This window comes from Dermacentor andersoni, chromosome 8 (assembly GCF_023375885.2).
Source record: "Dermacentor andersoni chromosome 8, qqDerAnde1_hic_scaffold, whole genome shotgun sequence".
NCBI classification, from domain to species: Eukaryota; Metazoa; Arthropoda; class Arachnida; order Ixodida; family Ixodidae; genus Dermacentor; species Dermacentor andersoni.
In genome coordinates this window covers 12,439,838-12,459,809 of record NC_092821.1, presented here as the reverse complement: position 1 = coordinate 12,459,809, position 19,972 = coordinate 12,439,838, and the positions used below count along the sequence as shown (strand labels likewise).

Genomic DNA, 19,972 nt, shown 5'->3' with positions numbered 1-19,972 from the left:
TGCGCACTCTGCAAATGTGGGCTGATATAAAAAACAGTGCCGGGCCCATTTCAGCAGCCCGACGCTCCTCCTACTGCTCTCACGCCAGGCGCAAAGCGGTAGAGTGGCGCACTCCTACCCATTATCGCTCCCATGTCGCTCAAGAAGGCTGTCTTCAATCGACATCGTTTTGAGGTTCAGTCACCTTGCCTTCCAACTTTCTTCTAGAATATCGATGAAGCTAGGATAATGGAGATTACCTATAATTCTTTTTACTTTCTTACGCGCCCTCTTTTGAGCAAACAATGAAAAAGTGTGGTTTTTAGTTGAGTAAGAATAATAACAGAAGAAATTGTGTGGTTTGTAATTGAAAGAGGAACATAATTTCTTAAAGTAAATTAAGCTACGCAAGTTCCAAACCGATATTGGCATAGATACCGGCCAACTTGATGGTTTTTAAGTTGTAATTATTTACCTGAAGTTTATGTAATAAAATTTGATAAAAGTACAGGAAACAAGCCGACTCAGATATGTTACAATTTAAAGTGTAAACAATGGATGCGCTACCAGCACTTTTCAAGACAATTTTAAGATGCTGATTCAGCCGGAGTTGTCACGGGGTCAAAGTCTGAGTCTTCAGTATGTCCGGATAAACTGCTTGCATTTGTAGTTGTAGAGCTCAGGTCGTCAAGCAATGAATCAGAAGCTTTCGGAGGCGTTTCATTTGAGTCTTGCTTGTCAGTGTCGAGCTGGCTGGCGGGGATGATGAGGTCGGAAACATCTGTCACTGGCTCGTCCGTAATCGTTCCGTTTGCAGAGAATGAGTTGGTTTCGCGTCCCGCGATGCTTTCGGCAGCGCTGCAGTCGGGCCACGGGCAGCAGGCAGGAAAATCACCGCTTCGCTTGCGCAGAACGCAACCAGGGGGCGCCTTCTGGTAGAGGCCGTAATGACAGCTGCATCAGATGTGCGAAATTCTGGTGAGTTTAACGACAATACGCCATACCATACAGCTTCTTCAAAACGTATTTTGCAAGAATGCACTATCAGTTGTTTCACCTAGTTTCTCACATTTTTTCACCAGTGTGCAATAAAAGACGTCTGACGTGGTTCTTAAAAGGTCTCAATAGAAGTCATAGCGCTGGATTGAGACGCACTAGAAAGAAGACAGGAAGTGCGTATTGATTATGAAACAGTTATTGCGTCTCTTTGAATGGGTCCTCTCAAAAGTCACTGACTGCTTTGCCTTGCTTATGTGTCATTAGAATGTGTGACCTGGTCTTACATTTACTGCATTGTAATATTATCAGCATTTTCTTTTGGATGTTCTTCCTGTTCGGGGCATGTATAATGTTCGACCATGTTTAACCTTTTTCACAAACACTTGTACCATTCGATACGCAACTAGGTATGAGCCATTGAGTATGTGCCCGAAATGATGATTTGTGCCACTAAAGATGTGTCCGAATAGACAACTTGGGAATACAGACATTGGGTCATTGTCCCACTGGCTGTGTGCCCAAACAGTCTACTTCAAGTGGAAAACTTGGGTCGTCGTGTATGTGCTGTTGGGCACCTGCCACTGTCTATGTGGCCAATTAGACAACTATGGGCACTGATTGCCCGAATTCTCAATTTCAGTCGTTGTGCATGCGCATTTGGGCTGTGTCACTCTGTATATTGCGAAATAGACAATTGTGGCCACTGGATATGTGCAAATGGTCCTCTGACACTCCCAGGTAGCACACAAAGTCTTGAAAACGTCGTATTAAGGGATTGAACGTCTGAAACAGATTTTTGACCAAAATCGACGCATCAAAGACGTTCCAAACAAGATAGCTTAAAAACGAGGGGTGAATACGTTTTGATAACGTTGGAAGCCAGGCAGTTTAAAAACGAGGGGTGAATACGTTTTGAAAACGACTCAAGGCGCCACCGCCACCCCACGGCGCGTCAGCCTCTTAAGCGGCTTCTACAATATTCAACAACCCATCAACGCGATCCAACCTTGCTCAAGGTGGCGATACCGTCGTCAAATCATGTGACCAAGGTGGCCACGTGATTCGTGATGCCGGGCGAGCCGGGCATAGTCGCGTCGTCATGGCGTCGTCGCGTCACCGCACTCGCATTGCGCTGTGGTGTGTTTGCGGTTGTTCTGAATGTGCTGCCGCTGCCCTTTGCTATGTAAGTGTTGCAGTGTTTTGCTCTCAAGAAAACGATATTCTGTGATCAGTTTGGGTTGTGCGATATGTTTGTGTGGTTTTAATTTGGAAATCAGTAGTGTTTTCAATTGTTATGTGACCAAGGCGGCCATGTTATTCGTAAAGCCGGGCATAGTTGCGTTATCGCACTCGCATGGCACTATGGTCTGTTTGCGACTGTTCTGAATGTGCTGCCGCTGCCCTTTGTCATATAAGTGTTGCAGTGCTTTGCTGTCAAGAAAACGACATTCTGTGATTAGTTTGGGTTGTGCGATCTATTTGAGCCGGGCATAATAGCGTTATCGCACTTGCATTGCGCTGTGGTATGATAGCGGCTGTTCTGAATGTGCTGCCGCTGCCCTTTGTCATGTAAGTGTTGCAGGGTTTTTCCGTCAAGAAAACGACGTTCTGTGATTAGTTTGGCTTGTGCGATCTGTTTGTGTAGTTTAATTTGGAAATCAGTAGTGTTTTCAATTGGAGGGCGCGGAGTGGAGGGCACTAATCAGCTCTTAAAGTTCATTGTCATGTTATGTGAGGCGCCTTTTCACTGACGCTGTAATTAAGGCGTTAAGGGCAGTATAAGGACGAAAGTTAGAGGGACGAACTCGTGCCTGTGTGTCCCTAGCGTCGGGATCGGCCGCTATGCGTGATCCTAACAAGAAAGCATTTTGCAGCATGCGAAGAAAGGCGGCAAAATTTCTGTCTGTGCGCACCTTGCCGATCTCCGCAATAGAGCCGTCATCGTGGTATTTTAGTCTCCCGTTTAGCAAGAGTGTTGCAGACAAGGGAACTGGTTCAAACAGGCTTTCTTTTTTAATGATTCAGTATTAGTACGGTATCCCAAAAGGTGAGGTCAAGTGCTCGCCCTATTTTCTTCCCTCGCGCTACAGCGCACTGACAGAATTTTGCGTGCACCATACCGTGCTTTTATCGTTTGCGCTTCAGGTTCTCGATTGTGTTTTCGCCCCCTTTACCCACGTAATGGGTATTTCATGGTATTACCGGGTACCACATGTGTCCATATATTGTGTCCAATATATGAAACGGCCAAATTCGATTTTATTTGACGCCTCAAATGGTAGTAATGTATTGAGTCCCTTGTAGCTTTGTGCTTGTTATCAATTTTACTATTTGGCGAATGGATACAGCATTTACGCTGCATAACTCGCTTGTGGATACTGCATACGTGAGTCGAGTATGCTTTAGGTAGTACGATTGTTTGCACTTTGGGACATGTGTCGGAATGTACGCTGTGCGCGCTTCGCGCTTTACGGCGGCCTGCCGAGTTCGTGCGGGTGCCATGTGTGTGCATGGAGTTCGCGATGCGCTCTCGCAGTTTATATATATATATATATATATATATATATATATATATATATATATATATATACATGTGTTCTGTTCGCGCGCTTCGCACAACAGGGCATGTCGCAGTTCTTTGTCCTTGTGCAACACATTTTCCTAGCGTACGTCTGTGCATTATTTGATACCGGTTTCACACGGGGCTCTTTTAGCCGCTATCCAGTCCGTTACAAATCGAATTTCTCGGTCGTGATCGGCTCCTCTGCGCAAGCTACGAGAGTGAGCCAGTCGCATCGATAATTTCGATCCGGATCGGGCGTGATCGCGATCGAGAGTGGTCGTGTGACACCGGTTTTACACATGGCTCCCACATAGGGAACACTTTAAGTTCAATGCTATTGAGTGAAGAGCAAGTGCATATATATGCCAGTGGTGGTATGTGGGCAAGTCTCTCTGGTGAAGCCAATACTTGTGCATTCAATACATTTCAATTACCAGCGTAGTGCATCAATGTGTCTACTTCGACAAAATGGAGCACCAGTGCAGATATCTGAGCATACCTGTCCAGGGCAGCAAGTGTGTCTACATTGAAACCACTACCAGCATGTGCAGCAGTTCTATTTACAGCAGCGGGACTGCACAATAATCAGTAGGGTGCTCTCAAGCTGTTTATCTATGAAGCTCTGCCTGGACTGTGTGCCAAATATTTTTGGACGTGAAAGTGGGGGTGAATTGGTAAACATCAGTGGAACTGTGAGTGGACTTTGTGGCAAATGTTTTTGGATGTGAAAGTGTGAGTGAACTGGCAAAGAATTTGCTCTGGGCTACATGTGTTAAACGTTTTTCTCATTCAGAGTGCTTTATTTTACTTTAGGAGACTGGAGATGTGCGCAAAGTGTTACATGTCAGTGTGCTAATTAATGTATTTGCTGGTTTGCAAATTATTCGTTACAACTTTGTTTTTGCCAGAGAGGTACAACTTTGCCTCTTGTAAAGGGCTTTTTAGATAAAACACATACTATTTATTATGACCATTGCTTCCTTTGGTACACAAATGCAGCTTCCAGTGCATTCGTTTATTTCCATGTTTATGTAAGTTTCTAATATGAGGCTTGCATATTCATTTCTCACGTTCTGGAGTGGCAAGATGCAGCATTACTGTCTCATCGTTCGCTGTACTACAGTAGTGTTCACTTGTTACACTGAATCTCCCGTTTGAGTATTCTGTACTAATTTCACTTTTTACTTTTTTGTTGTATGGTTATTTTTTCTCGCCATTACCTTCTGTGATATATCCTAAAGGCAATATTTCCAATTTTGCATTGTTCCGATTTTTTTTATTTCTGTCACAGGAATGGTATGCGGTGGTATTTCTTTTTGTGCTCTTTTCAAGCTTCTAGCTGATAGGTAACATTGCTTGGAGGCAGTTACCATCCGATTCATACTCTTGCATTTTTCAGCCTACTTCTTCCATTCGCTCCGATGTCACCTCTGCATAACTCTAGTCCATCTAATAGCACGTGCACTTTACTATGATAAATTAGACACTTTAGTACACTCCAGGTTTTTCTGTTCATGTTTGTATGTGTACTTAGAATTTTGTTTATGTGCTAGTGAATGTTCACTTTCGAGTTCATTACGAATCCTTTCTGCGACTTTTGTCATTGTTGATGTACCTTTACTTCTATTTGCATTTCTCACACAGTTTGTTCAAACCTTGCATAAGCATTACATTTTAATAAAGTGTTTTTGCTTTGTCACAATGTTCTCATTTCATGCGCTCTTGGCATGAAGGGCTTGGTCTGGCCACCTGCCAAGACGTGGCCATTTGTTCTTTGCAGGATGTCATTCCCATTGTGGTTGTAAGCATCGTAGCTTACTAAAGGCGGTATTAAGGATTTATTATTCCTAACAGGCTCATTTTCGTGCGACTTGGTAGAGGATGCGCCGGCCATGCGGGGAACAGTGCTTGGCACTGCGCCGTGACTCTTACAGTAAACGCCGAAGCTTCTACTCATCTGGGGCGCGATTGGAGATCGTTGCTCGAAACGCCCGATCAGTTTCACCTCACGCGATTGGCCTAGGCCGTGCCAACGGGTGCGGCTGACGACGTCTGCGCGGCATAGGCCAGTCGCGTGAGGCGAAACTAAACGCGTGTTTTGAACAACGATGTCTGATCGCGCCCGTCACCCGCGAAAATTAGCTTCAGATTATCGTAAACCTTTCAAGACCGCTTCTAGACCAGCTTTTTGACAACGTCCTAAAACGTTTAGAAATTGGTTGCGAATAGTTTTGCCAAAGGGATTACTTGTGTGTTTCCCAATCCTATTTCTAGACCAGCTTTTCGAATACGTTTTGCAGACCTGTTCTAGATCGTCTCAAGAAAGTAATTAAGCCGGACATTAGCAGAGATATACGACGTTTTCCCGCCGAAGTTCTCTCATTCGTGTCTTCTTTAACCCGTTTTTATCGTCTTGGATAAACGCTACGAAAACGTTACGTATCTCTTTTGTGCTACCTGGGCTAGGGATCGGCCAAAATAGACAACTTGAGTCATTGAGTAAGAAATACGCTCTCCCGCTATGTGATTCAATGCTAATTGCATTAAAGTAGATTGCCTCATTATATATGACGCCGGTTCGATTCCACCCAGCATCTAAAAACACTTAAACGGTATTTTTTGTCATCGAAGAGCGCCACATACCAGTGGCCAATACCCAGAGGCCCAAGTCGGTGTCAAATATTCTGGAGCGGCACATACCCTGTGGCCCAATTCGACTTCAGAAAAGTTATAGTTTCGCCCGAAAGGAGAAGGCATCGATCGCGATAGCAAATTAGTGGACAGCTATACAAAATAAGGATAGTAGTTTTATCGCCCGTATAAACTTGTAAACACAGGCATACTAATTAAATTAACAGGCCTGGTATCACCCGCAAAAGCACACATGAAAACATCGCACTCGATCACCGCGGATACTCACTGTGAAAACGATGCAGTGAGGAAGCGGGGCAGAAGCAGCGAGCGAATTGACCTTCATGTAGCCACTCGCATCAACGCGAAGTACGCTGTGAAAAGACAGCCCAGCTCGGACTATGTACCCATCGGAGATGCTTTTCAAGATACAGCAGCCCAGCCAGCACGTGCGGCCGCCCGGGCCACGTATAAGGCAAACATATCCCTTGGGCATCGGGGGGGGGTCTCAGAGTTGCGCGCTGATTGTCTGTCGCCGTAGGCCACTTCCACTGCCACGGCGGCACCCAGGCCTCGGCCTCCAACGTTGTCTCCAAGATTTAAGTTCGTTTACGTTCCGACACCGGGCTGCCACCGCGGTGAATGAGATGCACCAGTGGGCACTGACGCCCGTTTGATGATAGGAGCAGACATCACTTGCACTGCGGTGTATCCGAGGCACGTGAAGCGCCTTGAAATGCTTCAAGAAGCGCCTGTGCAACGTTGTGCCAGGGTTGCGTGCAGGCCTTTGTCAACGCCACGTCTCGCTGTCGAAATCCGCGTCGCTCCGTTTTCAACGGCGCTGAAAAAGCCTTCATGGAGAACGTGAACACGCTCCACATCGAAAAGGAAGAAGACGGCGGTGGCATGATCAATAAAATTTATTATTGAATCAAACCGAATTCATTGATGACCGTATTATTCTTTTCATTCCTCCTCTGTTGTCTCATTTATATATTATAGATAATTTTTTTTCTCTTCATAGCATGACAGTCTACTGAACCGTTTTGATTTTCCCTCGCTTAAATGTATGTAACAAAATTAGATTTTTACCTCCATTTTCTGAGCACATAAGCAAAGTCTGCCCGACTCTTGGCCAATCCCCGTGAGTGGGTAAGCGCCAAACTCATCAAGGACATCATCATCATCATCATCATCATCATCATGAAGCCATGTGTTGATGCCACAGCAATAACGACGACACGGTACGTTTTTGTTAACGTTCAGATTGCACATTTCTCAGAACGCGTTGAGCGCGAGCGTTCACACACTCACTTCCGCACCTTCATTTCACTGAACACACAGAAAGGAGGGGACGTTCTAGACAGGGGTTGTCACGCTTGACTCAAGCTGGATCATCTTGGTTTCTGAGATGACCCCGCAGTTAGCTTCAGAGTCTGTCAAACGACCATGGCGCTTACTGCGGTCCGTGAGAAAACGGATAAAAACACCCTATTTCCAGTTTTATTGCTCCCATTGGTCCGTGAAGACGACAGTGAACCAGCAAAAATACTCAGTCAGCCACGTGGCTGGAATCGGTGGCGCCGCAAGTCTCTCAGAGGGGCGCGCATTGTTGGCTTCAGAGATTCGTCACAACGAGCAAGGAGAGGTCAGACCCCCGCTGGCTGAACCCCCGCTGGCTGATCGAAACAGCTCCTCCATGACCCGGAAAATATCGACTGGCCTGTGCTGATAACCGCTTGGCCGGGAGAGAATGGCTGATGGCAAGAGTAATGATTTGGCTTGCAGCAACCAGCTGCGAAATGCTGACATACGAGGTATGTTAGAGTAGCGTCCGACCTTTGGCTGAAGCAAAAAACTGGCTTAACTGGAGCGTTGGAAACTTAATCACCCTCAAAGTAGTCTCCTTACCACTCCACACACTTCTCCCAGCGGTGCTACTATTGCTGGTAGCATACCGAGAAGGCCTGTTTCGGAATGGAGTTTAGCTCAGCTTTCTTTGCAGACATAATGTCCTCTCTTGTCTGAAACTGCGCTCCTTTCAATGGCCTCTTGATTTTGGGAAAGAGCCAGAAGTCGCACGGGGTCATATCATGAAAGTAAGGAGTCTGTTGAACTACAGGAGTCTAGTTTTTTGCCAAAAGAGTCTCACTCAAGTGTGAGGAACGTGCAGGAGCATTGTCGTGATGGATGCGCCAATTTCCTTCTGACCACAGCTTCGCTCTCTTGCGCCGCACAGCATCACGTATGCGACGAAGGATATCCCTGTAGTACTCTTTGGTGATTGTTTGACCCTGTGGTGCGTACATGTGGTGTACCGCACCGCGGGAGTCGAAGAAAGCAGTCAGCATCACTATTATGTTGCTGCGCACTTGGTGGGCCTTCTTTGGTCTTGGTGACGTGGAATGCTTCCACTGTGACGACTGGGATTGGGTTTTCGGGTCGTACCCGTACACCCAAGACTCGTCACCAGTGATTATGGTGCTCATGAAGTCGGAGTCACTGTTTGTGGAATCCAGCATCTCCTGTGAGACTTCTACACGAAGTTTATCCGCAACACAGGAACCCCACAAGGTGCTGTTCTATCACCCACCCTTTTCAATATTGCTATGATGAAATTACCTGAAAAACTCAACGCAATACCAGGAACCAGGCATGCAATATACGCCGATGACATCACTATCTGGACCACCGCTGGTTCCGAAGGAGAGAAACAAGACGCCCTTCAACAAGCGACCGACGTCGTCCAGCAATATGCAAAAACAAGTGGTCTCCGGTGCTCCCCTGAGAAGTCACGTTCGACAGAAATCCCGAAGAAAACTCTATGAACTACCAAACATCACACTCACCCTCGACGACAAAGAAATACCCACAGTAAACCGCGTCCGCATTCTCGGACTCCACATACAACAGGACGGCGGAGGCGCATACACCATCCAACGTCTCAAGCAGACCACCTTCCAGATCATGCGAATGGTCAGCCGTATCACTACCAAACAACACGGACTGAAAGAAGACGACATAATACAGCTCGTCCAGGCCCTGATAATCAGCCGCATTGCCTACGCTGCCCCGTACTTGCCCCTCACTCCCAAGGAGATAGATCAATTAGACGTAATTCTTCGGAAAACCTACAAGCAAGCGCTCGGCCTACCCCCGGGAACAGCGACACTCAAGCTTGAAGCCCTAGGAGTCCATAATACTATAAGAGAAATTATAGACGCCCACCTCAAGCCAACGAGAACGACTAGCCCTCACACCAACAGGAAGAACAGTCCTAGCGCGCCTAGGCTACCCCACACACAGCAAAGGCCACGAACAAGCAATCCATCTGGCCCCCAACTTCCGAGAGCACATCAAGGTAGCCCCTATCCCCAGAAGCATGCACCCGGAACATCATGCCGATCGTCGCCAAGCTCGCGCAAAAGCTCTACAGACAAGATATGGCACTCTCCCCACCACACTATACACAGATGCCGCGCAGTACCCCCAAAAAGCAGCCATGATGGCCAGCGTTGTCGACTATAACCTAAAAGAGGTGGTCTCGATGACGGTCCGCACTGCCAGCGCCCTCGTAGCGGAGGAGACAGCCATCGCCTTGGCCATCACCTCTAGTTCGACCAACGAGTACGTCACAATTATTACTGACTCCCAGGCAGCTTGCCGTAGCTACGCGAGAGGCAGAATATCTTCAATCGCCCGCCGACTCCTCAAACAGGCCTCCGCATTCCCGGACGTTGAAATAGTGTGGACTCCAGGACACGACTCCCTCCGTGGAAATCAGCGTGCGCACGCTGTAGCCCGAGCTCATGCCTCCCGGGCGCCACAAGAGAGGGATACGGACGCATCCATGGAGCCCGTACCTTTACAATACAACGCCATACTACAACACCACAGATTGAACAGACGACAATACCCACCTCCACACAAGACCCTCTCACGTGAAGACGCCGTAACATGGAGACAACTACAAACCAATACATACCCACATTTAAGCAGGCTACACGCAATCCACCCTTCACTATATTCATACAAATGTCCCCTTTCTAATGATTAGGCCTCCCTATATCACACCCCATGGGCGTGCCCCAACGTGAAGGCGGCCCCGCACGTACCCAACCCCACACCCGAGCAGTGGGAGGCCGTGCTGACTAGTTCGGACCCTCGTAACCAGCAGCAACTGGTGCGGCGGGGCCGGGAGACAGCGAGAGCCGCTGGAGCCCTGGACTAAGGGCGCCTCCCGCACAAGCAGAAAGACACCTGCTTGTCCTTTCTTTTTTTAATAAATGTTTCTCCTCCTCCTCCTCCTTCTGCTTTGGCTCCACCGTGAGCAGCTTGGGCACACATTTCGCCGCAATTCTCTTCATGGCCAATTTTCGGTCACAATGGAATGTGCAGAAAAAGTGCTGATGCCCACCTCTTCAGCAATTTCTCGGATGGTCACTCGATGGTCCCGCATCACGACAGCGTTCACTTCGGCAATTACCTGGTCATTTCGGCAGGTTGATGGCCGACCGGAGCGAGGCTCGCTCTATCCTGATGGGCGGCCGTCTTTAAACCGGTTGTACCACTCCTTAATCTGTGTACTGCTCATAGCATCGTCACCGAAAGCCGTCTGAATCTTCTGAATGGTTTCCACCTGGCTGTCGCCCAGTTTGTCAAAATCAGATGAAGTAGCGCTGCTCCAGTCGCTCCACCATTTTCCTTGGAATAAAAAACCGACGGGAGCACTGCGCACTACCTCACTCCAACGCTGCGTCCCAACGGCTGGCGCTATCGACCAGGAGGAAAAAATTCGCGCATGCGCACGGACGTTCAAGGTCGGCTGATGCAAGCGCGCTTGTTTCATATCCATCATGTGTTCGCAAAAAGAATAAGGTCGGATACTTTTCTAAGAGACTTTGTACACCCCGAAACGTCTCATAATGACAGGGAACAGCAGAGCGAACCCCAGAACACGGCTCTGCGCAGAAATTAAGTATGTTGGACCTCGCTTTAGACCCACCAGGCTTCAAAGAAAACATGAATGCAAAAAGAAGAAATACTGCATTTCGATTTGCAAATTTCGAAGTAATTTCGTGCCGACCAAATTAGAGATCATAGATGGAGTCCTGCTAAACGAGGGGGGAGCGTCTTGGGTTAACAAAATAAAGAAAAACAATAATAAATTAGTCAGAATCCCTAACCACAGGACGTGTTTCAAATTAGCCTGCTCAAGCAATCTGAAATACTATGCAGCTTTCCGTTCTTATGTCTAACGGAGCAGTACTGTTAGAGGCTGAGGCTTCATCGTAGCAAGCGGTCATTTTTTTGTGACATTTGATTAAGCCGCATCAGAGGGCAGTGGTCGGTCTTGAAGACGAATCTCGCTCGGTGCAAGTTACACGACAACTACTGAGCTGCCCAAACCAAAGAGGTACATTCTTTCTCTGAAGCGCTACAGGTTTGTTTTACAGTTAGTTTACGGCTGGCATAAAGAATAGGATGTTTCTCATTTTCATCGGTGGCCTATCGCAGTACCACGCTCATTCCCCTGTCACTTGCGTCGGAGTGAACTATGAATTCTTTACCGTACGTACGTCTGGCGGAACTGAACCGTAAGTCTGGCGCGCGAAGCACAGAACGGTAAACAATAATGTTTTCAAACCTTGGAAAGTGTCCTTTTTGTTGTTAGCGCACCACCTCCACCAGTTCTAAGAGTTGGGGTCGGGAATGTAAAATGTGGTAGCTAGCCCATGATGTCGTCCGGCTCATCAACGCTAAGGACGTTCTGGGAAGAAGGAACTTATTCTCACCGAGAACGAGGAGTGCTGGGTTTATTTACAACACGTACACGAATAGTGGAGAACGTTACGCATCACCAGTCTAAGATGACATAAATGAATCACACGGAGGAGCTGACAACGGCTGCTTAAAACCCCCTCCGTCCTCTCTGGATCGTGAGGCCAGCAAGAACTGCCGCCCCCCTTCGTCCATTCGGAGCATGCAAAGTCGTCGAAGGACGCGCGTTGGAGGGTGAGCGTACACACACTCACTCCCGCACCTTGCTTTCACTGGACATACAGAAAGGAGGGTGCCTTCGTAGACAGCTGTCTTCAAGCTTGACTCAAGCTGGTGCGTCTTAGTTCCTGAGATAACGCCGCAGTTAGCTGCAGCGTCTGTCAAACGAACACGGCGGTTACCCGGGTGCGGGAGAAATCGCATAAGAACTCCCTTTTCCGCTTGCTTGCTTGCTTGCTCCCTGAAGGCGACAGTGGACCAAAATGTTACACTCGGTCCGCCAAATGTGTTCATCCTTGGTGGCGCCGCAAGCCAATCCGAGGGGAGCGCATTGTTGGCTTCACGAAGGTATTCGTCGCAGCGGGCTAGGAGAGGGTAGAAGGTCACTACCCCCGCTGGCCGATGGTAACACTATTCATAGTTTTGTTGTATTTTTTCGCCGTCACTACTACGTGACACCAGTTTCACAGGAACAGAATTCAAAAAGGGAGAACAGATTTATTTGTCTACAGTGCATACAAGCACCAGAAATGGTTTTGTGTAATTATGACCGTAATTTCGAGGAAACGAATATTTGCTTCTGTGGGCTAAATTTTAGAGGATATTACATGAAATTCCAGTGTTTTACGTGTCAAACCATAATCTCAATATGACGCATGCCATAGCGGGTGACTCAGGATTAGATTTCACCACCTTGAGTTCTTTAACTTGCACCTGAATGGAAGTGAACTAGCGTTTTTATGTTAGGGCGCAATCGCAATGTGTCAACTTCTGCCGCGATCAGACCCGCATCTCCAAGCTCAGCTATCGCCACTGAGCAACCGCGGCGGGTTGTCAGTTCGTGAATTCAATGCTAGCGGTGTCCTGCGAATGGTAAAATGTTAGGAGCCTCTTAAATTAAGAGGAACCATTAGCTCGCGCCCAACTCCGACGCGGCCTTTTCAAATACATGTAAAACGCAAAAACGTTTTTATTAGATAACCCCTGGACCGATTTTGATGAAATTTGTTGCATTTGAAAGAGAAAGCTAAATTCTAGTGACTGTTGGAAGGGGAATTTCGATTTAGGGCTTGAATTTTCTTAAAACGATTTTCAAATATTTGACCATTTGAAAAAAATAGAAGCACGAAGTTTACAAATTCATAGCTCTGCATCAAGAACTGATATGGCGGTTCTGTAAACGGCATCCATTAGATCATTCAAAGCGGACACATTCAATATGTCATTTTGCATCTTACGTGAATTTGTTACGTTGGTTACAACGGTTTTGCAAAAGTTGTATTTCCCTACGACTAATTTTTTTTTATATTAATGTGTAACATATCAATTTTGTCCGCTTTAGATGTAGTATTCGATGCAGTTCACAGAATTGTATTATCATTTTTAGTGATTGAGTTACGGAGTTGTAAACTTGATAGTATTGTTTTTTGAAAATTTTCGATTTTTGCCAATTTTTAATAAAATATTGACCACCTAATTCGAAAATTCAAAACCAACAGTCACTAGATTGTAAGTTTGTCTTTTAAATGCAACAAACTTCGTCAAATTTGGTGCAGTGGTTGCCGAGAAAAACGAATTCTCCTTTTACATGTATTTAGATAGGAGCACTCGAGCTAAAGCTTCCTCTTAAGTCAGAAGAGCTGCAACTCCACAAGAACAAGAACTTATCCACATAGTTTAAAAACAATTAAAAGCTTCTCAGCGACAAGCTCTTCTTGTTTTGTGTTTCAAGGACATAAAAATAAATCATTCAGTACTCGTGATCCACTTGAACCTATTCATATGCTCTGCATCAACAAACAGCGTCTTCGTATTGATTGCATGTACATATGAAATAAAACTATATCAATCGCAAAGAAACATTAAAGGAATGGACGGCATTGAACGTAGACGCTCACAATATTTCTACCTGAGAAAAAATACATGTCCACAATATTATATCTTGAGTTCTATCGTATCATAGATAAAGCTGTACACGAGTTTCCGCAACACGATTTGTTCTGACTTGGCGGCATGCGTCTATCACTTGTTTATTATGGTTTTTATCACTTGTTTTATTGATAAAGCACTGCGGAGTCTGGCCCGGACACTAGTATACTCAACTAGCAAGCTTCTAAAAAGAAATATAGGAAGAAATAAAAGCAAGGTACCATTAGCAGAGGACGAAAAAAACAGAGATCAGAGCATGACAACATCGAAAGAGGCACGAATAGTGTTGCCAATGGATCGCAAGAATAATACCCTGACAATTGATACGAACGGATTGACAGCTCAATAGCTTTCCTTCTGCATTACCTTGCTTCTTTCAATGTTTATCACCGTTGCGAAATAGTTTCAGGTTGTGCCCGCTGCACACACACGCACACACATATATATATATATATATATATATATATATATATATATATATATATATATATATATATATATATATTGTAATGCGGTTTTTTGAGCAGTCAGGAACGCGACCGTCTCAGTCGAGCGTCAGACACCGACAGCGCGAGCCCCTCTTCGTCGGAGGGCCGATGCTGATAGTACGTTCGTAGGGCGCGCCAGTCTTCATCGCTACAACTGCCCCCTGGAGATGAAGGAGCCATCCCGCGACTCAAGGAGAAGCGAGGACAAGGGGGTCGTAATAGGGTTTAAGCCGCTGGGCGTGCACTGTCTCGCGTCCGCGACGCCTCAAATCAGTAGATGGCGTTAGCGTCTCGACGACGTAGTTGACTGGCGTCGTCTGTTGTGCGACGCGGTAGGGACCGTGGTATTGAGCGAGGAGTTTAGAGCATAGACCAGGAGTGTCTGAAGGTATCTAAAGCCAGTCTAGTGAGTCCGGCTGGTAGATGGAGGGAGGCCGCTCACCATCGCGACGGCATTCTTGGAGACTCTGGTCTTCCGCTGTGAACGAACGGGCCAGCTGACGGCATTCCTCGGCATACTTGGAGGCTTCAGATGGAGGCGTGCCCTCTGATGGGTCAGGCCGGTAGGGGAGAATGGTGTCGAGCGCACAGGTAGGTTCACGGCCATATGCGAGAAATAATGGCGAAAATCCCGTTGTGGCCTGTGAAGCGGTGTTAAGGCGTACGTAACATGGCAAAACAAGGTCCCAGTTGGTATGATGCGATGGAGTGTACATGGATAGCATGTCGCCCAAAGTACGATTGAACCGTTCTGTAATTCCTTTCGTTTGCGGATGATAAGCTGTAGTGGTGCGATGGACGGTATGGCACGCGGTCAGAAGGGCGTTAAGAAGTTCGGAAAGAAACGCACGCCCTCTGTCACTCAGAAGTTCCCATGGTGCCCCATGACGCAGTATGAAGTGATGCAGGAGGAAGGACGCAATGTCGCGGGCTGTCGTTGTTTGCAGTGCCGCAGTTTCTGCATAGCGGGTGAGGTAGTCGACAGCGACAATAATTCAGCGATTGCCAGCTGATGTGCAGGGAAGAGGACCATAGAGATCGATGCCAACGTGGTCGAGGGGTCGGGACGGACAAGGAATGGGCTAGAAAGGACCAGAAGGACGAGAGGCAGCAAGTTTATGTCGTTGGCACGCTGTGCATGAGCGAATGTACTTTCACACAAAAGTATACATGCGACGCCAATAAAAGCGGGAGTGAAGCCTGGCGTATGTCTTGAAGAGGCTGACGTGGGCGCATTGCGGGTCTGAATGGAGAGCGGTGCGTACATCTGTGCGCATATGGCGGGGGACGACTAATAACCATTTGCGGCCATCGGAAGCGTAATTTCGACGATAGAGAACACCATCCCGTAACTCAAAATGGGAAGCTTGGCGGCGGATAACGCATGAAGGGCGTGTAGTTGAAGTGTCAGAAGTGTAATCTATAAGTGCCGCAATCCAGCGATCTTTTCGTTGCTCCACAGCCATGTTGACGTGTGCAGGCGACGAAAACGCCGATTCAATGACTGAAATGCCAGTCATGTCACTTGGTGTGGGCGACCGAGAGAGGGCATCCACGTCGGTGTGTTTACGGCCAGACCGGTAAATGGCGCGTATGTCGAAGTCTTGTAACCATAGAGCCCATCGCGCAAGGTGGCCAGGCGGCTCTTTTAATGTCGATAACCAACATGGAGCATGATGATTTGTAACGACGTCGAAGGGGCGGCCGTACAAGTAGTGTCGGAATTTTCCAAGGGCCCAGATGATAGCCAGGCACTCCTTTTCGCTGACGGAGTAGTTGGATTCCGCTTTCGTTAGTGTTCGGCTTGCGTAGGCTACTACGTATTCATCATGCCCATTTTTTCTCTGTGGAAGCACAGCACCAAGTCCTACGCCGCTGGCGTCGGTGTGGACTTTCGTGGGGGCCATGGGGTCGAAATGGCGCAGTACGGGAGGTGAAGTGAGCAAACGCCGCATTGTTTCAAAAGCATCGTCGCAAGCTGCGGCCCAGGTAGAAAGCCATGTGTCGCCGCGAAGCAGCTGAGTCAAGCGAGCAATGATAGAAGCGAAATTGCGGATAAAACGACGAAAGTAGGAGCAGAGCCGGATAAAGCTCCGAAGTTCTTTCAGGAACGTGGGTTTCGGGAATTTGGCGACGGCGCGAAGTTTGGAAGCATCAGGTAGTATACCATCTTTCCATACGACGTGTTCCAGTATTGCAAGCTGCTTGGCTCCAAAGCGACATTTCTTCAAGTTGAGCTGGAGGCCTGCCTCGGTGATGCACTGCAGGACTTGTTCGAGACGGTGCAGATGTGTTGGAAAATCTGGAGAAAAGACGACGACATCGTCAAGGTATCATAGGCATGTCTTCCATTTTTGCCCACGAAGGAGATTGTCCATCATTCGTTCGAATGTAGCAGGGGCGTTGCAAAGCCCAAACGGCATAACGGTGAATTCATATAGGCCGTCCGGGGTCACGAAGGCTGTCTTCGGGTGATCGGCAGGGTTCATAGGCACTTGCCAATAGCCTGAGCGTAAATCGAGCGAAGAAAAATACTCTGCGCCTTGCAAACAATCCACAGCATCGTCGATGCGCGGTAGAGGGTAGACGTTTCTGCGAGTTATGTTAATAAGACAGCGGTAGTCGACGCAAAATTGAATTGAGCCATCTTTTTTCTTAACCAGGACTACATGTGACGCCAAGGGACTATTAGGGGGTCGAACCACTCCACGCTCAAGCATTTCGGTTACTTGATTTTCAATAACACGGTGCTCCGAGGGTGATGCACGATAAGGCCTCTGGCGCAGTGGTGCGTGGTTGTTGGTGTCGATGTCGTGACGTACAGTCGATGTGCAGCCTAGTGGGGCTTGTTTACAGTCGAACGTAGATTGATATTTCAGTAGAAGGCTGAGAAGCTGCGAGGAGGGCATCTACTGAGCAATGGAAGACGTCTTGCGTAGTCTGGGATCAAGGCAAGCTATAAGTAAGCGAGTTCACGTCTCAACAGGTGTTGTCCAGAGGTGCGTCAAAGATGGTGACTGAGTCGGCAGGCTGAAGGCGTCCAAGGCACTCGCCACGACGTAAGACGAGGGGCGTGGGCTTAGTGTTGGAAACGAGCAGTCGCGTGCAGCCACCGCTGACAGTTAGGGCCGCGGAGGGAAGGGAACGCCGTCGGCGAACAAAAATGTGCGATGGGACAAACAGGGCTGTAGTATCAGTGGCGAAATTATAGCAGGCATTCGCAATCACAGAAAAGTGCGGAGGGATCGTGGTGTCTTCTGTAACGGCCAGTTTGTCACCGAAATGGTCAAAGTCATGTAAACGGGTATCGGGAAGCGGAGAAAATTCAACTTCGGCGCGAGAACAATCATGATGGCCTGATGATCGGAAAGGAAGCCCCACACCAAGATGACGTCGTATGAACGGGATGAGAGGACGACGAACTCGACTGTATACGTGTATCCTTGAATGACGATGCGGGTGGTACATGCGGCAACAGGGGTAATGCACTGGGAACTTGCTGTCCGGAGTGACAGCGCAGATAAGGGCGTCATTACTTTTCGAAGCTTGGGGCGAAGTTCTTCCGTAACTACTAAAACGGCAGCGCCTGTGCCGACTAATGCCAGTGTGACGACTCCTTTTACAGATACTTCGATTACGTTCGTCGGAAGAGAGCAAGGCTTTGTGTGGTTCGACTGGAACGCAATTCTCGCCTCTTGAACTGCGGTAGCTAGTTTTCCTGCTCCAATGGGACCGGACGCCGCCGCATGGGGGAAAGGGAGCGGCGACGAGGGGATGGCGAGCGTCAATCACGGGCAGAAGGAATGACGTTGCTTGGAGACGGCAAGTGCGAGTCATTCGGTAGCGAGAAGGACGAAGCTGGCGAAGCGAAGGAGTGGACAGGTTGGTCATTACCTTGAAGCCATAAGCGACGGTGACAGTGCCGTGCCACGTGTCCAGGGATTCCACAGAAGAAGCACATGGGGCGATTGTCGGGTGTACGCCAGGGTCCCGTGCTAGCTGGTGATCTGGTGGTGTACACTGGAGGGATTGGACGTGGCAGTGCAGCAAATGGTGGTGCTGAGAAAGTCGGTGGAGGTGGTCGTGCTGCAACCACGGCGTAGCTTAGAGGTACAAGCAATGGTGGCGCTGTACGAGGGGACTGAATAGCTTCGGACACTTGTTCCTGGAGCATATGACGCAACGTAGGAGCCAAGGGCGGCGTAGGCCCTAGTACGGCGGCGAGTAGGGATAGCTGGCGGGCGACCTCAGAGTGTATAAAGTCCTTGATTTCGCCGAACAGATAGTCGTTGTTAGTCACAGCGGCTAAACTTGCAGTGGAAGTATCGGGGACAGAAGAACGTCGAGTGAGTAGACGTTGCCTCCTGAGTTCGTCGTAGCTTTGATAAAGTTCGGGGACTTCGACCACGGTCCGCGGGCTTTTCGAGAGGAGCATTTAAAATGTATCGTCTTCGATGCCCTTCATTACGTGACGGATCTTGTCAGACTCAGTCATCGATGGATCGACACGCTTGCAAAGGTCCACAACGTCTTCTATATACTTGGTGAAGTTTTCACCGGGTTGCTGGGAACGGCAGCACAAGCGCTCTTCTGCACGGAGCTTCCGCACCTCTGGGCAGCCGAAGACTTGCGTAACGCGCGCCTTGAAACCTGGCCAGGTGCTGAGGCCGGATTCGTGGTTGTGGTACCACACGCTAGCGACACCCGTGAGTAGAAGTTCACATAACTGAGCTTCGCAGCATCGTCCCATTTATTCGGGGCACTCACCCGCTCATATGTCGAGAGCCAATCTTCTTTGTCGTATTCGTCGGAACCACTGAAAATCGGAGGATCGCGTTGACGCACAGAGCCAGGACAAATCAATGTTGGCGATGCCGAAGGAGTTGTTTGGCTGGCGTCGTCAGGCATGACGGCCGGCAGTGTCAGATTAGGTAGTTCCAGGGTGGTTGGGGAAGTACTACCCAGCACAGCTAAACCAAATATGTAATGCGGTTTATTGAGTAGTCAGCAACGCGACCGTCTCAGACGAGCATCAGACACCGAGAGCGCGAGCCCCTCTTCGTCGGTGGGCCGATGAGTATAGTGCGTCCATAGGGCGCGCCAGTCTTCTTCGCTACAATACACCACACACACACACACACACACACACACACACACACAAACACACACACACACATATATATATATATATATATATATATATATATAATGATTTAAGGAACAGTTCTGTAGGCCCGGTGCATAGGTATAAAGAAACGACGGAGCACACTTACGAAAATTGCATCTTCGGCCGTGCCTCGGCCGAAATGTTAGAACATTAACAGATGCAAAGATGCAATTCTCGTAAGTGTGCTCTTTCGTTTCTTCAAATATATATATATAT

At 48.0% G+C, this 19,972-nt stretch overlaps 1 long non-coding RNA gene across 1 annotated transcript in view; it reads right to left on the bottom strand.

Annotated features, from left to right (window-relative positions):
• Nucleotides 1-503: 503 nt before the first annotated feature.
• Nucleotides 504-19,972, bottom strand: part of LOC126526665 (uncharacterized) — a 35,528-nt gene continuing 16,059 nt past the window's right edge. Inside the window, exon 2 of the long non-coding RNA XR_011896226.1 lies at nucleotides 504-933. This is a non-coding gene — a long non-coding RNA (uncharacterized lncRNA). The remainder of the gene's footprint in view (nucleotides 934-19,972) is intronic.